Source organism: Dermacentor albipictus, chromosome 3 (genome assembly GCF_038994185.2).
Source record: "Dermacentor albipictus isolate Rhodes 1998 colony chromosome 3, USDA_Dalb.pri_finalv2, whole genome shotgun sequence".
In the NCBI taxonomy this organism is placed as follows: Eukaryota; Metazoa; Arthropoda; class Arachnida; order Ixodida; family Ixodidae; genus Dermacentor; species Dermacentor albipictus.
Window position 1 is genome coordinate 171,030,524 of NC_091823.1, and position 19,206 is coordinate 171,049,729.

Genomic DNA, 19,206 nt, shown 5'->3' on the forward strand with positions numbered 1-19,206 from the left:
AAGCGGTTAGAAGCTCGTGCGACTAAATTTTGCATGCAGCATTACGTCCGTCATTCCGCGCAGAATATCGCGTAGTGGCCTGCATATTGGTTTCACACTTCGGCGTCGGCTCTACCAGCAGGCTCCAGTTGAACGTAAGTAACAGTAAAAGCAGCTGCCCACACACACACACACACAAAAAAAAACGTCACAGAAACACGGAATAATAAAAAAAAAGCAAAAAGAAGGGTGCCATCAGCACTCGGTGTTCCCAGGTGTTCTCCCTCCCAAGTACTGACCGAGCCCAATGCTGCTTAGCTTCGGGGATCGGACGAGAACCGGCGTATTCAGCATGGTATGGCCGATGGCATGGATGCTGTGTTTCCTACTGCACCTGTATCGTGCTATGTGCATTCGCCCAGTGAATGTATTGCTCCATCACGTACGCGGCAGTCTTTCCGCGAACAATACACGCACACATCGATTACTCCGTTTGTGGTTGTTCGCTGCATGCGTGCGTGCAAGTAAGTCATGCTCGCTCACAAAAACAAGAAAGAGGGGGAGCGCATTATGCGTGCGTTGCAGCCCACAATGTGCCACTTTATCGACGAGTTGTCATTGAGCTGTATGCGGGCGGGCGTGATAGCGAAGCGGTTAGAAGCTCGTGCGACTAAATTTTGCATGCAGCATTACGTCCGTCATTCCGCGCAGAATATCGCGTAGTGGCCTGCATATTGGTTTCACACTTCGGCGTCGGCTCTACCAGCAGGCTCCAGTTGAACGTAAGTAACAGTAAAAGCAGCTGCCCACACACACACACACAAAAAAAAAACGTCACAGAAACACGGAATAATAAAAAAAAAGCAAAAAGAAGGGTGCCATCAGCACTCGGTGTTCCCAGGTGGTCTCCCTCCCAAGTACTGACCGAGCCCAATGCTGCTTAGCTTCGGGGATCGGACGAGAACCGGCGTATTCAGCATGGTATGGCCGATGGCATGGATGCTGTGTTTCCTACTGCACCTGTATCGTGCTATGTGCATTCGCCCAGTGAATGTATTGCTCCATCACGTACGCGGCAGTCTTTCCGCGAACAATACACGCACACGTCGATTACTCCGTTTGTGGATGTTCGCTGCATGCGTGCGTGCAAGTAAGTCATGCTCGCTCACAAAAACAAGAAAGAGGGGGAGCGCATTATGCGTGCGTTGCAGCCCACAATGTGCCACTTTATCGACGAGTTGTCATTGAGCTGTATGCGGGCGGGCGTGATAGCGAAGCGGTTAGAAGCTCGTGCGACTAAATTTTGCATGCAGCATTACGTCCGTCATTCCGCGCAGAATATCGCGTAGTGGCCTGCATATTGGTTTCACACTTCGGCGTCGGCTCTACCAGCAGGCTCCAGTTGAACGTAAGTAACAGTAAAAGCAGCTGCCCACACACACACACACACAAAAAAACGTCACAGAAACACGGAATAATAAAAAAAGCAAAAAGAAGGGTGCCATCAGCACTCGGTGTTCCCAGGTGGTCTCCCTCCCAAGTACTGACCGAGCCCAATGCTGCTTAGCTTCGGGGATCGGACGAGAACCGGCGTATTCAGCATGGTATGGCCGATGGCAGGGATGCTGTGTTTCCGACTGCACCTGTATCGTGCTATGTGCATTCGCCCAGTGAATGTATTGCTCCATCACGTACGCGGCAGTCTTTCCGCGAACAATACACGCACACGTCGATTACTCCGTTTGTGGTTGTTCGCTGCATGCGTGCGTGCAAGTAAGTCATGCTCGCTCACAAAAACAAGAAAGAGGGGGAGCGCATTATGCGTGCGTTGCAGCCCACAATGTGCCACTTTATCGACGAGTTGTCATTGAGCTGTATGCGGGCGGGCGTGATAGCGAAGCGGTTAGAAGCTCGTGCGACTAAATTTTGCATGCAGCATTACGTCCGTCATTCCGCGCAGAATATCGCGTAGTGGCCTGCATATTGGTTTCACACTTCGGCGTCGGCTCTACCAGCAGGCTCCAGTTGAACGTAAGTAACAGTAAAAGCAGCTGCCCACACACACACACACACAAAAAAAAACGTCACAGAAACACGGAATAATAAAAAAAAGCAAAAAGAAGGGTGCCATCAGCACTCGGTGTTCCCAGGTGGTCTCCCTCCCAAGTACTGACCGAGCCCAATGCTGCTTAGCTTCGGGGATCGGACGAGAACCGGCGTATTCAGCATGGTATGGCCGATGGCATGGATGCTGTGTTTCCTACTGCACCTGTATCGTGCTATGTGCATTCGCCCAGTGAATGTATTGCTCCATCACGTACGCGGCAGTCTTTCCGCGAACAATACACGCACACGTCGATTACTCCGTTTGTGGTTGTTCGCTGCATGCGTGCGTGCAAGTAAGTCTTGCTCGCTCACAAAAACAAGAAAGAGGGGGAGCGCATTATGCGTGCGTTGCAGCCCACAATGTGCCACTTTATCGACGAGTTGTCATTGAGCTGTATGCGGGCGGGCGTGATAGCGAAGCGGTTAGAAGCTCGTGCGACTAAATTTTGCATGCAGCATTACGTCCGTCATTCCGCGCAGAATATCGCGTAGTGGCCTGCATATTGGTTTCACACTTCGGCGTCGGCTCTACCAGCAGGCTCCAGTTGAACGTAAGTAACAGTAAAAGCAGCTGCCCACACACACACACACAAAAAAAAACGTCACAGAAACACGGAATAATAAAAAAAAGCAAAAAGAAGGGTGCCATCAGCACTCGGTGTTCCCAGGTGGTCTCCCTCCCAAGTACTGACCGAGCCCAATGCTGCTTAGCTTCGGGGATCGGACGAGAACCGGCGTATTCAGCATGGTATGGCCGATGGCATGGATGCTGTGTTTCCTACTGCACCTGTATCGTGCTATGTGCATTCGCCCAGTGAATGTATTGCTCCATCACGTACGCGGCAGTCTTTCCGCGAACAATACACGCACACGTCGATTACTCCGTTTGTGGATGTTCGCTGCATGCGTGCGTGCAAGTAAGTCATGCTCGCTCACAAAAACAAGAAAGAGGGGGAGCGCATTATGCGTGCGTTGCAGCCCACAATGTGCCACTTTATCGACGAGTTGTCATTGAGCTGTATGCGGGCGGGCGTGATAGCGAAGCGGTTAGAAGCTCGTGCGACTAAATTTTGCATGCAGCATTACGTCCGTCATTCCGCGCAGAATATCGCGTAGTGGCCTGCATATTGGTTTCACACTTCGGCGTCGGCTCTACCAGCAGGCTCCAGTTGAACGTAAGTAACAGTAAAAGCAGCTGCCCACACACACACACACACAAAAAAAAACGTCACAGAAACACGGAATAATAAAAAAAAGCAAAAAGAAGGGTGCCATCAGCACTCGGTGTTCCCAGGTGGTCTCCCTCCCAAGTACTGACCGAGCCCAATGCTGCTTAGCTTCGGGGATCGGACGAGAACCGGCGTATTCAGCATGGTATGGCCGATGGCAGGGATGCTGTGTTTCCGACTGCACCTGTATCGTGCTATGTGCATTCGCCCAGTGAATGTATTGCTCCATCACGTACGCGGCAGTCTTTCCGCGAACAATACACGCACACGTCGATTACTCCGTTTGTGGTTGTTCGCTGCATGCGTGCGTGCAAGTAAGTAAGTCATGCTCGCTCACAAAAACAAGAAAGAGGGGGAGCGCATTATGCGTGCGTTGCAGCCCACAATGTGCCACTTTATCGACGAGTTGTCATTGAGCTGTATGCGGGCGGGCGTGATAGCGAAGCGGTTAGAAGCTCGTGCGACTAAATTTTGCATGCAGCATTACGTCCGTCATTCCGCGCAGAATATCGCGTAGTGGCCTGCATATTGGTTTCACACTTCGGCGTCGGCTCTACCAGCAGGCTCCAGTTGAACGTAAGTAACAGTAAAAGCAGCTGCCCACACACACACACACACACACACAAAAAACGTCACAGAAACACGGAATAATAAAAAAAGCAAAAAGAAGGGTGCCATCAGCACTCGGTGTTCCCAGGTGGTCTCCCTCCCAAGTACTGACCGAGCCCAATGCTGCTTAGCTTCGGGGATCGGACGAGAACCGGCGTATTCAGCATGGTATGGCCGATGGCATGGATGCTGTGTTTCCTACTGCACCTGTATCGTGCTATGTGCATTCGCCCAGTGAATGTATTGCTCCATCACGTACGCGGCAGTCTTTCCGCGAACAATACACGCACACGTCGATTACTCCGTTTGTGGATGTTCGCTGCATGCGTGCGTGCAAGTAAGTCATGCTCGCTCACAAAAACAAGAAAGAGGGGGAGCGCATTATGCGTGCGTTGCAGCCCACAATGTGCCACTTTATCGACGAGTTGTCATTGAGCTGTATGCGGGCGGGCGTGATAGCGAAGCGGTTAGAAGCTCGTGCGACTAAATTTTGCATGCAGCATTACGTCCGTCATTCCGCGCAGAATATCGCGTAGTGGCCTGCATATTGGTTTCACACTTCGGCGTCGGCTCTACCAGCAGGCTCCAGTTGAACGTAAGTAACAGTAAAAGCAGCTGCCCACACACACACACACACAAAAAAAAACGTCACAGAAACACGGAATAATAAAAAAAAGCAAAAAGAAGGGTGCCATCAGCACTCGGTGTTCCCAGGTGGTCTCCCTCCCAAGTACTGACCGAGCCCAATGCTGCTTAGCTTCGGGGATCGGACGAGAACCGGCGTATTCAGCATGGTATGGCCGATGGCAAGGATGCTGTGTTTCCGACTGCACCTGTATCGTGCTATGTGCATTCGCCCAGTGAATGTATTGCTCCATCACGTACGCGGCAGTCTTTCCGCGAACAATACACGCACACGTCGATTACTCCGTTTGTGGTTGTTCGCTGCATGCGTGCGTGCAAGTAAGTCATGCTCGCTCACAAAAACAAGAAAGAGGGGGAGCGCATTATGCGTGCGTTGCAGCCCACAATGTGCCACTTTATCGACGAGTTGTCATTGAGCTGTATGCGGGCGGGCGTGATAGCGAAGCGGTTAGAAGCTCGTGCGACTAAATTTTGCATGCAGCATTACGTCCGTCATTCCGCGCAGAATATCGCGTAGTGGCCTGCATATTGGTTTCACACTTCGGCGTCGGCTCTACCAGCAGGCTCCAGTTGAACGTAAGTAACAGTAAAAGCAGCTGCCCACACACACACACACACAAAAAAAAACGTCACAGAAACACGGAATAATAAAAAAAAGCAAAAAGAAGGGTGCCATCAGCACTCGGTGTTCCCAGGTGGTCTCCCTCCCAAGTACTGACCGAGCCCAATGCTGCTTAGCTTCGGGGATCGGACGAGAACCGGCGTATTCAGCATGGTATGGCCGATGGCATGGATGCTGCGTTTCCTACTGCACCTGTATCGTGCTATGTGCATTCGCCCAGTGAATGTATTGCTCCATCACGTACGCGGCAGTCTTTCCGCGAACAATACACGCACACGTCGATTACTCCGTTTGTGGATGTTCGCTGCATGCGTGCGTGCAAGTAAGTCATGCTCGCTCACAAAAACAAGAAAGAGGGGGAGCGCATTATGCGTGCGTTGCAGCCCACAATGTGCCACTTTATCGACGAGTTGTCATTGAGCTGTATGCGGGCGGGCGTGATAGCGAAGCGGTTAGAAGCTCGTGCGACTAAATTTTGCATGCAGCATTACGTCCGTCATTCCGCGCAGAATATCGCGTAGTGGCCTGCATATTGGTTTCACACTTCGGCGTCGGCTCTACCAGCAGGCTCCAGTTGAACGTAAGTAACAGTAAAAGCGGCTGCCCACAGACACACACACAAAAAAAAAACGTCACAGAAACACGGAATAATAAAAAAAAGCAAAAAGAAGGGTGCCATCAGCACTCGGTGTTCCCAGGTGGTCTCCCTCCCAAGTACTGACCGAGCCCAATGCTGCTTAGCTTCGGGGATCGGACGAGAACCGGCGTATTCAGCATGGTATGGCCGATGGCAAGGATGCTGTGTTTCCGACTGCACCTGTATCGTGCTATGTGCATTCGCCCAGTGAATGTATTGCTCCATCACGTACGCGGCAGTCTTTCCGCGAACAATACACGCACACGTCGATTACTCCGTTTGTGGTTGTTCGCTGCATGCGTGCGTGCAAGTAAGTAAGTCATGCTCGCTCACAAAAACAAGAAAGAGGGGGAGCGCATTATGCGTGCGTTGTAGCCCACAATGTGCCACTTTATCGACGAGTTGTCATTGAGCTGTATGCGGGCGGGCGTGATAGCGAAGCGGTTAGAAGCTCGTGCGACTAAATTTTGCATGCAGCATTACGTCCGTCATTCCGCGCAGAATATCGCGTAGTGGCCTGCATATTGGTTTCACACTTCGGCGTCGGCTCTACCAGCAGGCTCCAGTTGAACGTAAGTAACAGTAAAAGCAGCTGCCCACACACACACACACACACAAAAAAACGTCACAGAAACACGGAATAATAAAAAAAGCAAAAAGAAGGGTGCCATCAGCACTCGGTGTTCCCAGGTGGTCTCCCTCCCAAGTACTGACCGATCCCAATGCTGCTTAGCTTCGGGGATCGGACGAGAACCGGCGTATTCAGCATGGTATGGCCGATGGCATGGATGCTGTGTTTCCTACTGCACCTGTATCGTGCTATGTGCATTCGCCCAGTGAATGTATTGCTCCATCACGTACGCGGCAGTCTTTCCGCGAACAATACACGCACACGTCGATTACTCCGTTTGTGGTTGTTCGCTGCATGCGTGCGTGCAAGTAAGTCATGCTCGCTCACAAAAACAAGAAAGAGGGGGAGCGCATTATGCGTGCGTTGCAGCCCACAATGTGCCACTTTATCGACGAGTTGTCATTGAGCTGTATGCGGGCGGGCGTGATAGCGAAGCGGTTAGAAGCTCGTGCGACTAAATTTTGCATGCAGCATTACGTCCGTCATTCCGCGCAGAATATCGCGTAGTGGCCTGCATATTGGTTTCACACTTCGGCGTCGGCTCTACCAGCAGGCTCCAGTTGAACGTAAGTAACAGTAAAAGCAGCTGCCCACACACACACACACACACACAAAAAAACGTCACAGAAACACGGAATAATAAAAAAAAGCAAAAAGAAGGGTGCCATCAGCACTCGGTGTTCCCAGGTGGTCTCCCTCCCAAGTACTGACCGAGCCCAATGCTGCTTAGCTTCGGGGATCGGACGAGAACCGGCGTATTCAGCATGGTATGGCCGATGGCAAGGATGCTGTGTTTCCGACTGCACCTGTATCGTGCTATGTGCATTCGCCCAGTGAATGTATTGCTCCATCACGTACGCGGCAGTCTTTCCGCGAACAATACACGCACACGTCGATTACTCCGTTTGTGGTTGTTCGCTGCATGCGTGCGTGCAAGTAAGTAAGTCATGCTCGCTCACAAAAACAAGAAAGAGGGGGAGCGCATTATGCGTGCGTTGCAGCCCACAATGTGCCACTTTATCGACGAGTTGTCATTGAGCTGTATGCGGGCGGGCGTGATAGCGAAGCGGTTAGAAGCTCGTGCGACTAAATTTTGCATGCAGCATTACGTCCGTCATTCCGCGCAGAATATCGCGTAGTGGCCTGCATATTGGTTTCACACTTCGGCGTCGGCTCTACCAGCAGGCTCCAGTTGAACGTAAGTAACAGTAAAAGCAGCTGCCCACACACACACACACACACAAAAAAAACGTCACAGAAACACGGAATAATAAAAAAAAGCAAAAAGAAGGGTGCCATCAGCACTCGGTGTTCCCAGGTGGTCTCCCTCCCAAGTACTGACCGAGCCCAATGCTGCTTAGCTTCGGGGATCGGACGAGAACCGGCGTATTCAGCATGGTATGGCCGATGGCATGGATGCTGTGTTTCCTACTGCACCTGTATCGTGCTATGTGCATTCGCCCAGTGAATGTATTGCTCCATCACGTACGCGGCAGTCTTTCCGCGAACAATACACGCACACGTCGATTACTCCGTTTGTGGATGTTCGCTGCATGCGTGCGTGCAAGTAAGTCATGCTCGCTCACAAAAACAAGAAAGAGGGGGAGCGCATTATGCGTGCGTTGCAGCCCACAATGTGCCACTTTATCGACGAGTTGTCATTGAGCTGTATGCGGGCGGGCGTGATAGCGAAGCGGTTAGAAGCTCGTGCGACTAAATTTTGCATGCAGCATTACGTCCGTCATTCCGCGCAGAATATCGCGTAGTGGCCTGCATATTGGTTTCACACTTCGGCGTCGGCTCTACCAGCAGGCTCCAGTTGAACGTAAGTAACAGTAAAAGCAGCTGCCCACACACACACACACAAAAAAAAACGTCACAGAAACACGGAATAATAAAAAAAAGCAAAAAGAAGGGTGCCATCAGCACTCGGTGTTCCCAGGTGGTCTCCCTCCCAAGTACTGACCGAGCCCAATGCTGCTTAGCTTCGGGGATCGGACGAGAACCGGCGTATTCAGCATGGTATGGCCGATGGCAAGGATGCTGTGTTTCCGACTGCACCTGTATCGTGCTATGTGCATTCGCCCAGTGAATGTATTGCTCCATCACGTACGCGGCAGTCTTTCCGCGAACAATACACGCACACGTCGATTACTCCGTTTGTGGTTGTTCGCTGCATGCGTGCGTGCAAGTAAGTCATGCTCGCTCACAAAAACAAGAAAGAGGGGGAGCGCATTATGCGTGCGTTGCAGCCCACAATGTGCCACTTTATCGACGAGTTGTCATTGAGCTGTATGCGGGCGGGCGTGATAGCGAAGCGGTTAGAAGCTCGTGCGACTAAATTTTGCATGCAGCATTACGTCCGTCATTCCGCGCAGAATATCGCGTAGTGGCCTGCATATTGGTTTCACACTTCGGCGTCGGCTCTACCAGCAGGCTCCAGTTGAACGTAAGTAACAGTAAAAGCAGCTGCCCACACACACACACACACACAAAAAAACGTCACAGAAACACGGAATAATAAAAAAAAAGCAAAAAGAAGGGTGCCATCAGCACTCGGTGTTCCCAGGTGGTCTCCCTCCCAAGTACTGACCGAGCCCAATGCTGCTTAGCTTCGGGGATCGGACGAGAACCGGCGTATTCAGCATGGTATGGCCGATGGCATGGATGCTGTGTTTCCTACTGCACCTGTATCGTGCTATGTGCATTCGCCCAGTGAATGTATTGCTCCATCACGTACGCGGCAGTCTTTCCGCGAACAATACACGCACACGTCGATTACTCCGTTTGTGGATGTTCGCTGCATGCGTGCGTGCAAGTAAGTCATGCTCGCTCACAAAAACAAGAAAGAGGGGGAGCGCATTATGCGTGCGTTGCAGCCCACAATGTGCCACTTTATCGACGAGTTGTCATTGAGCTGTATGCGGGCGGGCGTGATAGCGAAGCGGTTAGAAGCTCGTGCGACTAAATTTTGCATGCAGCATTACGTCCGTCATTCCGCGCAGAATATCGCGTAGTGGCCTGCATATTGGTTTCACACTTCGGCGTCGGCTCTACCAGCAGGCTCCAGTTGAACGTAAGTAACAGTAAAAGCAGCTGCCCACACACACACACACACAAAAAAAAACGTCACAGAAACACGGAATAATAAAAAAAAGCAAAAAGAAGGGTGCCATCAGCACTCGGTGTTCCCAGGTGGTCTCCCTCCCAAGTACTGACCGAGCCCAATGCTGCTTAGCTTCGGGGATCGGACGAGAACCGGCGTATTCAGCATGGTATGGCCGATGGCAGGGATGCTGTGTTTCCGACTGCACCTGTATCGTGCTATGTGCATTCGCCCAGTGAATGTATTGCTCCATCACGTACCCGGCAGTCTTTCCGCGAACAATACACGCACACGTCGATTACTCCGTTTGTGGTTGTTCGCTGCATGCGTGCGTGCAAGTAAGTAAGTCATGCTCGCTCACAAAAACAAGAAAGAGGGGGAGCGCATTATGCGTGCGTTGCAGCCCACAATGTGCCACTTTATCGACGAGTTGTCATTGAGCTGTATGCGGGCGGGCGTGATAGCGAAGCGGTTAGAAGCTCGTGCGACTAAATTTTGCATGCAGCATTACGTCCGTCATTCCGCGCAGAATATCGCGTAGTGGCCTGCATATTGGTTTCACACTTCGGCGTCGGCTCTACCAGCAGGCTCCAGTTGAACGTAAGTAACAGTAAAAGCAGCTGCCCACACACACACACACACACAAAAAAAACGTCACAGAAACACGGAATAATAAAAAAAGCAAAAAGAAGGGTGCCATCAGCACTCGGTGTTCCCAGGTGGTCTCCCTCCCAAGTACTGACCGAGCCCAATGCTGCTTAGCTTCGGGGATCGGACGAGAACCGGCGTATTCAGCATGGTATGGCCGATGGCATGGATGCTGTGTTTCCTACTGCACCTGTATCGTGCTATGTGCATTCGCCCAGTGAATGTATTGCTCCATCACGTACGCGGCAGTCTTTCCGCGAACAATACACGCACACGTCGATTACTCCGTTTGTGGATGTTCGCTGCATGCGTGCGTGCAAGTAAGTCATGCTCGCTCACAAAAACAAGAAAGAGGGGGAGCGCATTATGCGTGCGTTGCAGCCCACAATGTGCCACTTTATCGACGAGTTGTCATTGAGCTGTATGCGGGCGGGCGTGATAGCGAAGCGGTTAGAAGCTCGTGCGACTAAATTTTGCATGCAGCATTACGTCCGTCATTCCGCGCAGAATATCGCGTAGTGGCCTGCATATTGGTTTCACACTTCGGCGTCGGCTCTACCAGCAGGCTCCAGTTGAACGTAAGTAACAGTAAAAGCAGCTGCCCACACACACACACACACAAAAAAAAACGTCACAGAAACACGGAATAATAAAAAAAAGCAAAAAGAAGGGTGCCATCAGCACTCGGTGTTCCCAGGTGGTCTCCCTCCCAAGTACTGACCGAGCCCAATGCTGCTTAGCTTCGGGGATCGGACGAGAACCGGCGTATTCAGCATGGTATGGCCGATGGCAAGGATGCTGTGTTTCCGACTGCACCTGTATCGTGCTATGTGCATTCGCCCAGTGAATGTATTGCTCCATCACGTACGCGGCAGTCTTTCCGCGAACAATACACGCACACGTCGATTACTCCGTTTGTGGTTGTTCGCTGCATGCGTGCGTGCAAGTAAGTCATGCTCGCTCACAAAAACAAGAAAGAGGGGGAGCGCATTATGCGTGCGTTGCAGCCCACAATGTGCCACTTTATCGACGAGTTGTCATTGAGCTGTATGCGGGCGGGCGTGATAGCGAAGCGGTTAGAAGCTCGTGCGACTAAATTTTGCATGCAGCATTACGTCCGTCATTCCGCGCAGAATATCGCGTAGTGGCCTGCATATTGGTTTCACACTTCGGCGTCGGCTCTACCAGCAGGCTCCAGTTGAACGTAAGTAACAGTAAAAGCAGCTGCCCACACACACACACACACAAAAAAAAAACGTCACAGAAACACGGAATAATAAAAAAAAGCAAAAAGAAGGGTGCCATCAGCACTCGGTGTTCCCAGGTGGTCTCCCTCCCAAGTACTGACCGAGCCCAATGCTGCTTAGCTTCGGGGATCGGACGAGAACCGGCGTATTCAGCATGGTATGGCCGATGGCATGGATTCTGTGTTTCCTACTGCACCTGTATCGTGCTATGTGCATTCGCCCAGTGAATGTATTGCTCCATCACGTACGCGGCAGTCTTTCCGCGAACAATACACGCACACGTCGATTACTCCGTTTGTGGATGTTCGCTGCATGCGTGCGTGCAAGTAAGTCATGCTCGCTCACAAAAACAAGAAAGAGGGGGAGCGCATTATGCGTGCGTTGCAGCCCACAATGTGCCACTTTATCGACGAGTTGTCATTGAGCTGTATGCGGGCGGGCGTGATAGCGAAGCGGTTAGAAGCTCGTGCGACTAAATTTTGCATGCAGCATTACGTCCGTCATTCCGCGCAGAATATCGCGTAGTGGCCTGCATATTGGTTTCACACTTCGGCGTCGGCTCTACCAGCAGGCTCCAGTTGAACGTAAGTAACAGTAAAAGCGGCTGCCCACACACACACACACAAAAAAAAAACGTCACAGAAACACGGAATAATAAAAAAAAGCAAAAAGAAGGGTGCCATCAGCACTCGGTGTTCCCAGGTGGTCTCCCTCCCAAGTACTGACCGAGCCCAATGCTGCTTAGCTTCGGGGATCGGACGAGAACCGGCGTATTCAGCATGGTATGGCCGATGGCAAGGATGCTGTGTTTCCGACTGCACCTGTATCGTGCTATGTGCATTCGCCCAGTGAATGTATTGCTCCATCACGTACGCGGCAGTCTTTCCGCGAACAATACACGCACACGTCGATTACTCCGTTTGTGGTTGTTCGCTGCATGCGTGCGTGCAAGTAAGTAAGTCATGCTCGCTCACAAAAACAAGAAAGAGGGGGAGCGCATTATGCGTGCGTTGTAGCCCACAATGTGCCACTTTATCGACGAGTTGTCATTGAGCTGTATGCGGGCGGGCGTGATAGCGAAGCGGTTAGAAGCTCGTGCGACTAAATTTTGCATGCAGCATTACGTCCGTCATTCCGCGCAGAATATCGCGTAGTGGCCTGCATATTGGTTTCACACTTCGGCGTCGGCTCTACCAGCAGGCTCCAGTTGAACGTAAGTAACAGTAAAAGCAGCTGCCCACACACACACACACACACAAAAAAACGTCACAGAAACACGGAATAATAAAAAAAGCAAAAAGAAGGGTGCCATCAGCACTCGGTGTTCCCAGGTGGTCTCCCTCCCAAGTACTGACCGATCCCAATGCTGCTTAGCTTCGGGGATCGGACGAGAACCGGCGTATTCAGCATGGTATGGCCGATGGCATGGATGCTGTGTTTCCTACTGCACCTGTATCGTGCTATGTGCATTCGCCCAGTGAATGTATTGCTCCATCACGTACGCGGCAGTCTTTCCGCGAACAATACACGCACACGTCGATTACTCCGTTTGTGGTTGTTCGCTGCATGCGTGCGTGCAAGTAAGTCATGCTCGCTCACAAAAACAAGAAAGAGGGGGAGCGCATTATGCGTGCGTTGCAGCCCACAATGTGCCACTTTATCGACGAGTTGTCATTGAGCTGTATGCGGGCGGGCGTGATAGCGAAGCGGTTAGAAGCTCGTGCGACTAAATTTTGCATGCAGCATTACGTCCGTCATTCCGCGCAGAATATCGCGTAGTGGCCTGCATATTGGTTTCACACTTCGGCGTCGGCTCTACCAGCAGGCTCCAGTTGAACGTAAGTAACAGTAAAAGCAGCTGCCCACACACACACACACACACACAAAAAAACGTCACAGAAACACGGAATAATAAAAAAAAGCAAAAAGAAGGGTGCCATCAGCACTCGGTGTTCCCAGGTGGTCTCCCTCCCAAGTACTGACCGAGCCCAATGCTGCTTAGCTTCGGGGATCGGACGAGAACCGGCGTATTCAGCATGGTATGGCCGATGGCAAGGATGCTGTGTTTCCGACTGCACCTGTATCGTGCTATGTGCATTCGCCCAGTGAATGTATTGCTCCATCACGTACGCGGCAGTCTTTCCGCGAACAATACACGCACACGTCGATTACTCCGTTTGTGGTTGTTCGCTGCATGCGTGCGTGCAAGTAAGTAAGTCATGCTCGCTCACAAAAACAAGAAAGAGGGGGAGCGCATTATGCGTGCGTTGCAGCCCACAATGTGCCACTTTATCGACGAGTTGTCATTGAGCTGTATGCGGGCGGGCGTGATAGCGAAGCGGTTAGAAGCTCGTGCGACTAAATTTTGCATGCAGCATTACGTCCGTCATTCCGCGCAGAATATCGCGTAGTGGCCTGCATATTGGTTTCACACTTCGGCGTCGGCTCTACCAGCAGGCTCCAGTTGAACGTAAGTAACAGTAAAAGCAGCTGCCCACACACACACACACACAAAAAAAAAACGTCACAGAAACACGGAATAATAAAAAAAAGCAAAAAGAAGGGTGCCATCAGCACTCGGTGTTCCCAGGTGGTCTCCCTCCCAAGTACTGACCGAGCCCAATGCTGCTTAGCTTCGGGGATCGGACGAGAACCGGCGTATTCAGCATGGTATGGCCGATGGCATGGATGCTGTGTTTCCTACTGCACCTGTATCGTGCTATGTGCATTCGCCCAGTGAATGTATTGCTCCATCACGTACGCGGCAGTCTTTCCGCGAACAATACACGCACACGTCGATTACTCCGTTTGTGGATGTTCGCTGCATGCGTGCGTGCAAGTAAGTCATGCTCGCTCACAAAAACAAGAAAGAGGGGGAGCGCATTATGCGTGCGTTGCAGCCCACAATGTGCCACTTTATCGACGAGTTGTCATTGAGCTGTATGCGGGCGGGCGTGATAGCGAAGCGGTTAGAAGCTCGTGCGACTAAATTTTGCATGCAGCATTACGTCCGTCATTCCGCGCAGAATATCGCGTAGTGGCCTGCATATTGGTTTCACACTTCGGCGTCGGCTCTACCAGCAGGCTCCAGTTGAACGTAAGTAACAGTAAAAGCAGCTGCCCACACACACACACACAAAAAAAAACGTCACAGAAACACGGAATAATAAAAAAAAGCAAAAAGAAGGGTGCCATCAGCACTCGGTGTTCCCAGGTGGTCTCCCTCCCAAGTACTGACCGAGCCCAATGCTGCTTAGCTTCGGGGATCGGACGAGAACCGGCGTATTCAGCATGGTATGGCCGATGGCAAGGATGCTGTGTTTCCGACTGCACCTGTATCGTGCTATGTGCATTCGCCCAGTGAATGTATTGCTCCATCACGTACGCGGCAGTCTTTCCGCGAACAATACACGCACACGTCGATTACTCCGTTTGTGGTTGTTCGCTGCATGCGTGCGTGCAAGTAAGTCATGCTCGCTCACAAAAACAAGAAAGAGGGGGAGCGCATTATGCGTGCGTTGCAGCCCACAATGTGCCACTTTATCGACGAGTTGTCATTGAGCTGTATGCGGGCGGGCGTGATAGCGAAGCGGTTAGAAGCTCGTGCGACTAAATTTTGCATGCAGCATTACGTCCGTCATTCCGCGCAGAATATCGCGTAGTGGCCTGCATATTGGTTTCACACTTCGGCGTCGGCTCTACCAGCAGGCTCCAGTTGAACGTAAGTAACAGTAAAAGCAGCTGCCCACACACACACACACACAAAAAAAAACGTCACAGAAACACGGAATAATAAAAAAAAAGCAAAAAGAAGGGTGCCATCAGCACTCGGTGTTCCCAGGTGGTCTCCCTCCCAAGTACTGACCGAGCCCAATGCTGCTTAGCTTCGGGGATCGGACGAGAACCGGCGTATTCAGCATGGTATGGCCGATGGCATGGATGCTGTGTTTCCTACTGCACCTGTATCGTGCTATGTGCATTCGCCCAGTGAATGTATTGCTCCATCACGTACGCGGCAGTCTTTCCGCGAACAATACACGCACACGTCGATTACTCCGTTTGTGGATGTTCGCTGCATGCGTGCGTGCAAGTAAGTCATGCTCGCTCACAAAAACAAGAAAGAGGGGGAGCGCATTATGCGTGCGTTGCAGCCCACAATGTGCCACTTTATCGACGAGTTGTCATTGAGCTGTATGCGGGCGGGCGTGATAGCGAAGCGGTTAGAAGCTCGTGCGACTAAATTTTGCATGCAGCATTACGTCCGTCATTCCGCGCAGAATATCGCGTAGTGGCCTGCATATTGGTTTCACACTTCGGCGTCGGCTCTACCAGCAGGCTCCAGTTGAACGTAAGTAACAGTAAAAGCAGCTGCCCACACACACACACACAAAAAAAAACGTCACAGAAACACGGAATAATAAAAAAAAGCAAAAAGAAGGGTGCCATCAGCACTCGGTGTTCCCAGGTGGTCTCCCTCCCAAGTACTGACCGAGCCCAATGCTGCTTAGCTTCGGGGATCGGACGAGAACCGGCGTATTCAGCATGGTATGGCCGATGGCATGGATGCTGTGTTTCCTACTGCACCTGTATCGTGCTATGTGCATTCGCCCAGTGAATGTATTGCTCCATCACGTACGCGGCAGTCTTTCCGCGAACAATACACGCACACGTCGATTACTCCGTTTGTGGATGTTCACTGCATGCGTGCGTGCAAGTAAGTCATGCTCGCTCACAAAAACAAGAAAGAGGGGGAGCGCATTATGCGTGCGTTGCAGCCCACAATGTGCCACTTTATCGACGAGTTGTCATTGAGCTGTATGCGGGCGGGCGTGATAGCGAAGCGGTTAGAAGCTCGTGCGACTAAATTTTGCATGCAGCATTACGTCCGTCATTCCGCGCAGAATATCGCGTAGTGGCCTGCATATTGGTTTCACACTTCGGCGTCGGCTCTACCAGCAGGCTCCAGTTGAACGTAAGTAACAGTAAAAGCAGCTGCCCACACACACACACACACAAAAAAAACGTCACAGAAACACGGAATAATAAAAAAAGCAAAAAGAAGGGTGCCATCAGCACTCGGTGTTCCCAGGTGGTCTCCCTCCCAAGTACTGACCGAGCCCAATGCTGCTTAGCTTCGGGGATCGGACGAGAACCGGCGTATTCAGCATGGTATGGCCGATGGCAAGGATGCTGTGTTTCCGACTGCACCTGTATCGTGCTATGTGCATTCGCCCAGTGAATGTATTGCTCCATCACGTACGCGGCAGTCTTTCCGCGAACAATACACGCACACGTCGATTACTCCGTTTGTGGTTGTTCGCTGCATGCGTGCGTGCAAGTAAGTCATGCTCGCTCACAAAAACAAGAAAGAGGGGGAGCGCATTATGCGTGCGTTGCAGCCCACAATGTGCCACTTTATCGACGAGTTGTCATTGAGCTGTATGCGGGCGGGCGTGATAGCGAAGCGGTTAGAAGCTCGTGCGACTAAATTTTGCATGCAGCATTACGTCCGTCATTCCGCGCAGAATATCGCGTAGTGGCCTGCATATTGGTTTCACACTTCGGCGTCGGCTCTACCAGCAGGCTCCAGTTGAACGTAAGTAACAGTAAAAGCAGCTGCCCACACACACACACAAAAAAAAAAACGTCACAGAAACACGGAATAATAAAAAAAAAGCAAAAAGAAGGGTGCCATCAGCACTCGGTGTTCCCAGGTGGTCTCCCTCCCAAGTACTGACCGAGCCCAATGCTGCTTAGCTTCGGGGATCGGACGAGAACCGGCGTATTCAGCATGGTATGGCCGATGGCATGGATGCTGTGTTTCCTACTGCACCTGTATCGTGCTATGTGCATTCGCCCAGTGAATGTATTGCTCCATCACGTACGCGGCAGTCTTTCCGCGAACAATACACGCACACGTCGATTACTCCGTTTGTGGTTGTTCGCTGCATGCGTGCGTGCAAGTAAGTCATGCTCGCTCACAAAAACAAGAAAGAGGGGGAGCGCATTATGCGTGCGTTGCAGCCCACAATGTGCCACTTTATCGACGAGTTGTCATTGAGCTGTATGCGGGCGGGCGTGATAGCGAAGCGGTTAGAAGCTCGTGCGACTAAATTTTGCATGCAGCATTACGTCCGTCATTCCGCGCAGAATATCGCGTAGTGGCCTGCATATTGGTTTCACACTTCGGCGTCGGCTCTACCAGCAGGCTCCAGTTGAACGTAAGTAACAGTAAAAGCAGCTGCCCACACACACACACACACAAAAAAAACGTCACAGAAACACGGAATAATAAAAAAAAGCAAAAAGAAGGGTGCCATCAGCACTCGGTGTTCCCAGGTGGTCTCCCTCCCAAGTACTGACCGAGCCCAATGCTGCTTAGCTTCGGGGATCGGACGAGAACCGGCGTATTCAGCATGGTATGGCCGATGGCATGGATGCTGTGTTTCCTACTGCACCTGTATCGTGCTATGTGCATTCGCCCAGTGAATGTATTGCTCCATCACGTACGCGGCAGTCTTTCCGCGTACAATACACGCACACGTCGATTACTCCGTTTGTGGATGTTCGCTGCATGCGTGCGTGCAAGTAAGTCATGCTCGCTCACAAAAACAAGAAAGAGGGGGAGCGCATTATGCGTGCGCTGCAGCCCACAATGTGCCACTTTATCGACGAGTTGTCATTGAGCTGTATGCGGGCGGGCGTGATAGCGAAGCGGTTAGAAGCTCGTGCGACTAAATTTTGCATGCAGCATTACGTCCGTCATTCCGCGCAGAATATCGCGTAGTGGCCTGCATATTGGTTTCACACTTCGGCGTCGGCTCTACCAGCAGGCTCCAGTTGAACGTAAGTAACAGTAAAAGCAGCTGCCCACACACACACACACACAAAAAAAAACGTCACAGAAACACGGAATAATAAAAAAAAGCAAAAAGAAGGGTGCCATCAGACCTCGGTGTTCCCAGGTGGTCTCCCTCCCAAGTACTGACCGAGCCCAATGCTGCTTAGCTTCGGGGATCGGACGAGAACCGGCGTATTCAGCATGGTATGGCCGATGGCATGGATGCTGTGTTTCCTACTGCACCTGTATCGTGCTATGTGCATTCGCCCAGTGAATGTATTGCTCCATCACGTACGCGGCAGTCTTTCCGCGAACAATACACGCACACATCGATTACTCCGTTTGTGGTTGTTCGCTGCATGCGTGCGTGCAAGTAAGTCATGCTCGCTCACAAAAACAAGAAAGAGGGGGAGCGCATTATGCGTGCGTTGCAGCCCACAATGTGCCACTTTATCGACGAGTTGTCATTGAGCTGTATGCGGGCGGGCGTGATAGCGAAGCGGTTAGAAGCTCGTGCGACTAAATTTTGCATGCAGCATTACGTCCGTCATTCCGCGCAGAATATCGCGTAGTGGCCTGCATATTGGTTTCACACTTCGGCGTCGGCTCTACCAGCAGGCTCCAGTTGAACGTAAGTAACAGTAAAAGCAGCTGCCCACACACACACACACAAAAAAAAAAACGTCACAGAAACACGGAATAATAAAAAAAAAGCAAAAAGAAGGGTGCCATCAGCACTCGGTGTTCCCAGGTGGTCTCCCTCCCAAGTACTGACCGAGCCCAATGCTGCTTAGCTTCGGGGATCGGACGAGAACCGGCGTATTCAGCATGGTATGGCCGATGGCATGGATGCTGTGTTTCCTACTGCACCTGTATCGTGCTATGTGCATTCGCCCAGTGAATGTA

General features: G+C 51.5%; 27 non-coding genes and 4 pseudogenes across 27 annotated transcripts; all 31 read right to left on the bottom strand.

Annotated features, from left to right (window-relative positions):
• Nucleotides 1–229: 229 nt before the first annotated feature.
• Nucleotides 230–348, bottom strand: LOC139058149 (5S ribosomal RNA; annotated as a pseudogene).
• A 507-nt stretch (nt 349–855) lies between these two features.
• Nucleotides 856–974, bottom strand: LOC139058551 (5S ribosomal RNA). Its single transcript, XR_011513537.1, has one exon. It is a non-coding gene; the product is annotated as a 5S ribosomal RNA (ribosomal RNA).
• A 504-nt stretch (nt 975–1,478) lies between these two features.
• LOC139058552 (5S ribosomal RNA) lies at nt 1,479–1,597 on the bottom strand. Its single transcript, XR_011513538.1, has one exon. It is a non-coding gene; the product is annotated as a 5S ribosomal RNA (ribosomal RNA).
• A 507-nt stretch (nt 1,598–2,104) lies between these two features.
• On the bottom strand, nt 2,105–2,223 carry LOC139058553 (5S ribosomal RNA). Its single transcript, XR_011513539.1, has one exon. It is a non-coding gene; the product is annotated as a 5S ribosomal RNA (ribosomal RNA).
• Nucleotides 2,224–2,728: 505 nt separating this feature from the next.
• LOC139058554 (5S ribosomal RNA) lies at nt 2,729–2,847 on the bottom strand. Its single transcript, XR_011513540.1, has one exon. It is a non-coding gene; the product is annotated as a 5S ribosomal RNA (ribosomal RNA).
• Nucleotides 2,848–3,354: 507 nt separating this feature from the next.
• LOC139058555 (5S ribosomal RNA) lies at nt 3,355–3,473 on the bottom strand. Its single transcript, XR_011513541.1, has one exon. It is a non-coding gene; the product is annotated as a 5S ribosomal RNA (ribosomal RNA).
• A 513-nt stretch (nt 3,474–3,986) lies between these two features.
• Nucleotides 3,987–4,105, bottom strand: LOC139058556 (5S ribosomal RNA). Its single transcript, XR_011513542.1, has one exon. It is a non-coding gene; the product is annotated as a 5S ribosomal RNA (ribosomal RNA).
• A 507-nt stretch (nt 4,106–4,612) lies between these two features.
• LOC139058557 (5S ribosomal RNA) lies at nt 4,613–4,731 on the bottom strand. Its single transcript, XR_011513543.1, has one exon. It is a non-coding gene; the product is annotated as a 5S ribosomal RNA (ribosomal RNA).
• Nucleotides 4,732–5,238: 507 nt separating this feature from the next.
• On the bottom strand, nt 5,239–5,357 carry LOC139058559 (5S ribosomal RNA). Its single transcript, XR_011513545.1, has one exon. It is a non-coding gene; the product is annotated as a 5S ribosomal RNA (ribosomal RNA).
• Nucleotides 5,358–5,863: 506 nt separating this feature from the next.
• LOC139058560 (5S ribosomal RNA) lies at nt 5,864–5,982 on the bottom strand. The gene has a single exon (XR_011513546.1). It is a non-coding gene; the product is annotated as a 5S ribosomal RNA (ribosomal RNA).
• Nucleotides 5,983–6,492: 510 nt separating this feature from the next.
• Nucleotides 6,493–6,611, bottom strand: LOC139058150 (5S ribosomal RNA; annotated as a pseudogene).
• Nucleotides 6,612–7,120: 509 nt separating this feature from the next.
• LOC139058561 (5S ribosomal RNA) lies at nt 7,121–7,239 on the bottom strand. The gene has a single exon (XR_011513547.1). It is a non-coding gene; the product is annotated as a 5S ribosomal RNA (ribosomal RNA).
• Nucleotides 7,240–7,751: 512 nt separating this feature from the next.
• LOC139058562 (5S ribosomal RNA) lies at nt 7,752–7,870 on the bottom strand. The gene has a single exon (XR_011513548.1). It is a non-coding gene; the product is annotated as a 5S ribosomal RNA (ribosomal RNA).
• Nucleotides 7,871–8,375: 505 nt separating this feature from the next.
• Nucleotides 8,376–8,494, bottom strand: LOC139058563 (5S ribosomal RNA). The gene has a single exon (XR_011513549.1). It is a non-coding gene; the product is annotated as a 5S ribosomal RNA (ribosomal RNA).
• Nucleotides 8,495–9,002: 508 nt separating this feature from the next.
• On the bottom strand, nt 9,003–9,121 carry LOC139058564 (5S ribosomal RNA). Its single transcript, XR_011513550.1, has one exon. It is a non-coding gene; the product is annotated as a 5S ribosomal RNA (ribosomal RNA).
• Nucleotides 9,122–9,628: 507 nt separating this feature from the next.
• On the bottom strand, nt 9,629–9,747 carry LOC139058565 (5S ribosomal RNA). The gene has a single exon (XR_011513551.1). It is a non-coding gene; the product is annotated as a 5S ribosomal RNA (ribosomal RNA).
• Nucleotides 9,748–10,258: 511 nt separating this feature from the next.
• LOC139058566 (5S ribosomal RNA) lies at nt 10,259–10,377 on the bottom strand. Its single transcript, XR_011513552.1, has one exon. It is a non-coding gene; the product is annotated as a 5S ribosomal RNA (ribosomal RNA).
• Nucleotides 10,378–10,884: 507 nt separating this feature from the next.
• Nucleotides 10,885–11,003, bottom strand: LOC139058567 (5S ribosomal RNA). The gene has a single exon (XR_011513553.1). It is a non-coding gene; the product is annotated as a 5S ribosomal RNA (ribosomal RNA).
• Nucleotides 11,004–11,511: 508 nt separating this feature from the next.
• LOC139058568 (5S ribosomal RNA) lies at nt 11,512–11,630 on the bottom strand. Its single transcript, XR_011513554.1, has one exon. It is a non-coding gene; the product is annotated as a 5S ribosomal RNA (ribosomal RNA).
• A 506-nt stretch (nt 11,631–12,136) lies between these two features.
• LOC139058570 (5S ribosomal RNA) lies at nt 12,137–12,255 on the bottom strand. Its single transcript, XR_011513556.1, has one exon. It is a non-coding gene; the product is annotated as a 5S ribosomal RNA (ribosomal RNA).
• Nucleotides 12,256–12,765: 510 nt separating this feature from the next.
• On the bottom strand, nt 12,766–12,884 carry LOC139058151 (5S ribosomal RNA; annotated as a pseudogene).
• Nucleotides 12,885–13,393: 509 nt separating this feature from the next.
• Nucleotides 13,394–13,512, bottom strand: LOC139058571 (5S ribosomal RNA). Its single transcript, XR_011513557.1, has one exon. It is a non-coding gene; the product is annotated as a 5S ribosomal RNA (ribosomal RNA).
• Nucleotides 13,513–14,024: 512 nt separating this feature from the next.
• On the bottom strand, nt 14,025–14,143 carry LOC139058572 (5S ribosomal RNA). Its single transcript, XR_011513558.1, has one exon. It is a non-coding gene; the product is annotated as a 5S ribosomal RNA (ribosomal RNA).
• Nucleotides 14,144–14,648: 505 nt separating this feature from the next.
• On the bottom strand, nt 14,649–14,767 carry LOC139058573 (5S ribosomal RNA). The gene has a single exon (XR_011513559.1). It is a non-coding gene; the product is annotated as a 5S ribosomal RNA (ribosomal RNA).
• Nucleotides 14,768–15,275: 508 nt separating this feature from the next.
• Nucleotides 15,276–15,394, bottom strand: LOC139058574 (5S ribosomal RNA). Its single transcript, XR_011513560.1, has one exon. It is a non-coding gene; the product is annotated as a 5S ribosomal RNA (ribosomal RNA).
• A 505-nt stretch (nt 15,395–15,899) lies between these two features.
• On the bottom strand, nt 15,900–16,018 carry LOC139058575 (5S ribosomal RNA). Its single transcript, XR_011513561.1, has one exon. It is a non-coding gene; the product is annotated as a 5S ribosomal RNA (ribosomal RNA).
• Nucleotides 16,019–16,523: 505 nt separating this feature from the next.
• On the bottom strand, nt 16,524–16,642 carry LOC139058576 (5S ribosomal RNA). Its single transcript, XR_011513562.1, has one exon. It is a non-coding gene; the product is annotated as a 5S ribosomal RNA (ribosomal RNA).
• Nucleotides 16,643–17,148: 506 nt separating this feature from the next.
• LOC139058577 (5S ribosomal RNA) lies at nt 17,149–17,267 on the bottom strand. The gene has a single exon (XR_011513563.1). It is a non-coding gene; the product is annotated as a 5S ribosomal RNA (ribosomal RNA).
• Nucleotides 17,268–17,773: 506 nt separating this feature from the next.
• On the bottom strand, nt 17,774–17,892 carry LOC139058578 (5S ribosomal RNA). Its single transcript, XR_011513564.1, has one exon. It is a non-coding gene; the product is annotated as a 5S ribosomal RNA (ribosomal RNA).
• A 507-nt stretch (nt 17,893–18,399) lies between these two features.
• Nucleotides 18,400–18,518, bottom strand: LOC139058183 (5S ribosomal RNA; annotated as a pseudogene).
• Nucleotides 18,519–19,026: 508 nt separating this feature from the next.
• Nucleotides 19,027–19,145, bottom strand: LOC139058579 (5S ribosomal RNA). The gene has a single exon (XR_011513565.1). It is a non-coding gene; the product is annotated as a 5S ribosomal RNA (ribosomal RNA).
• Nucleotides 19,146–19,206: the final 61 nt, after the last annotated feature.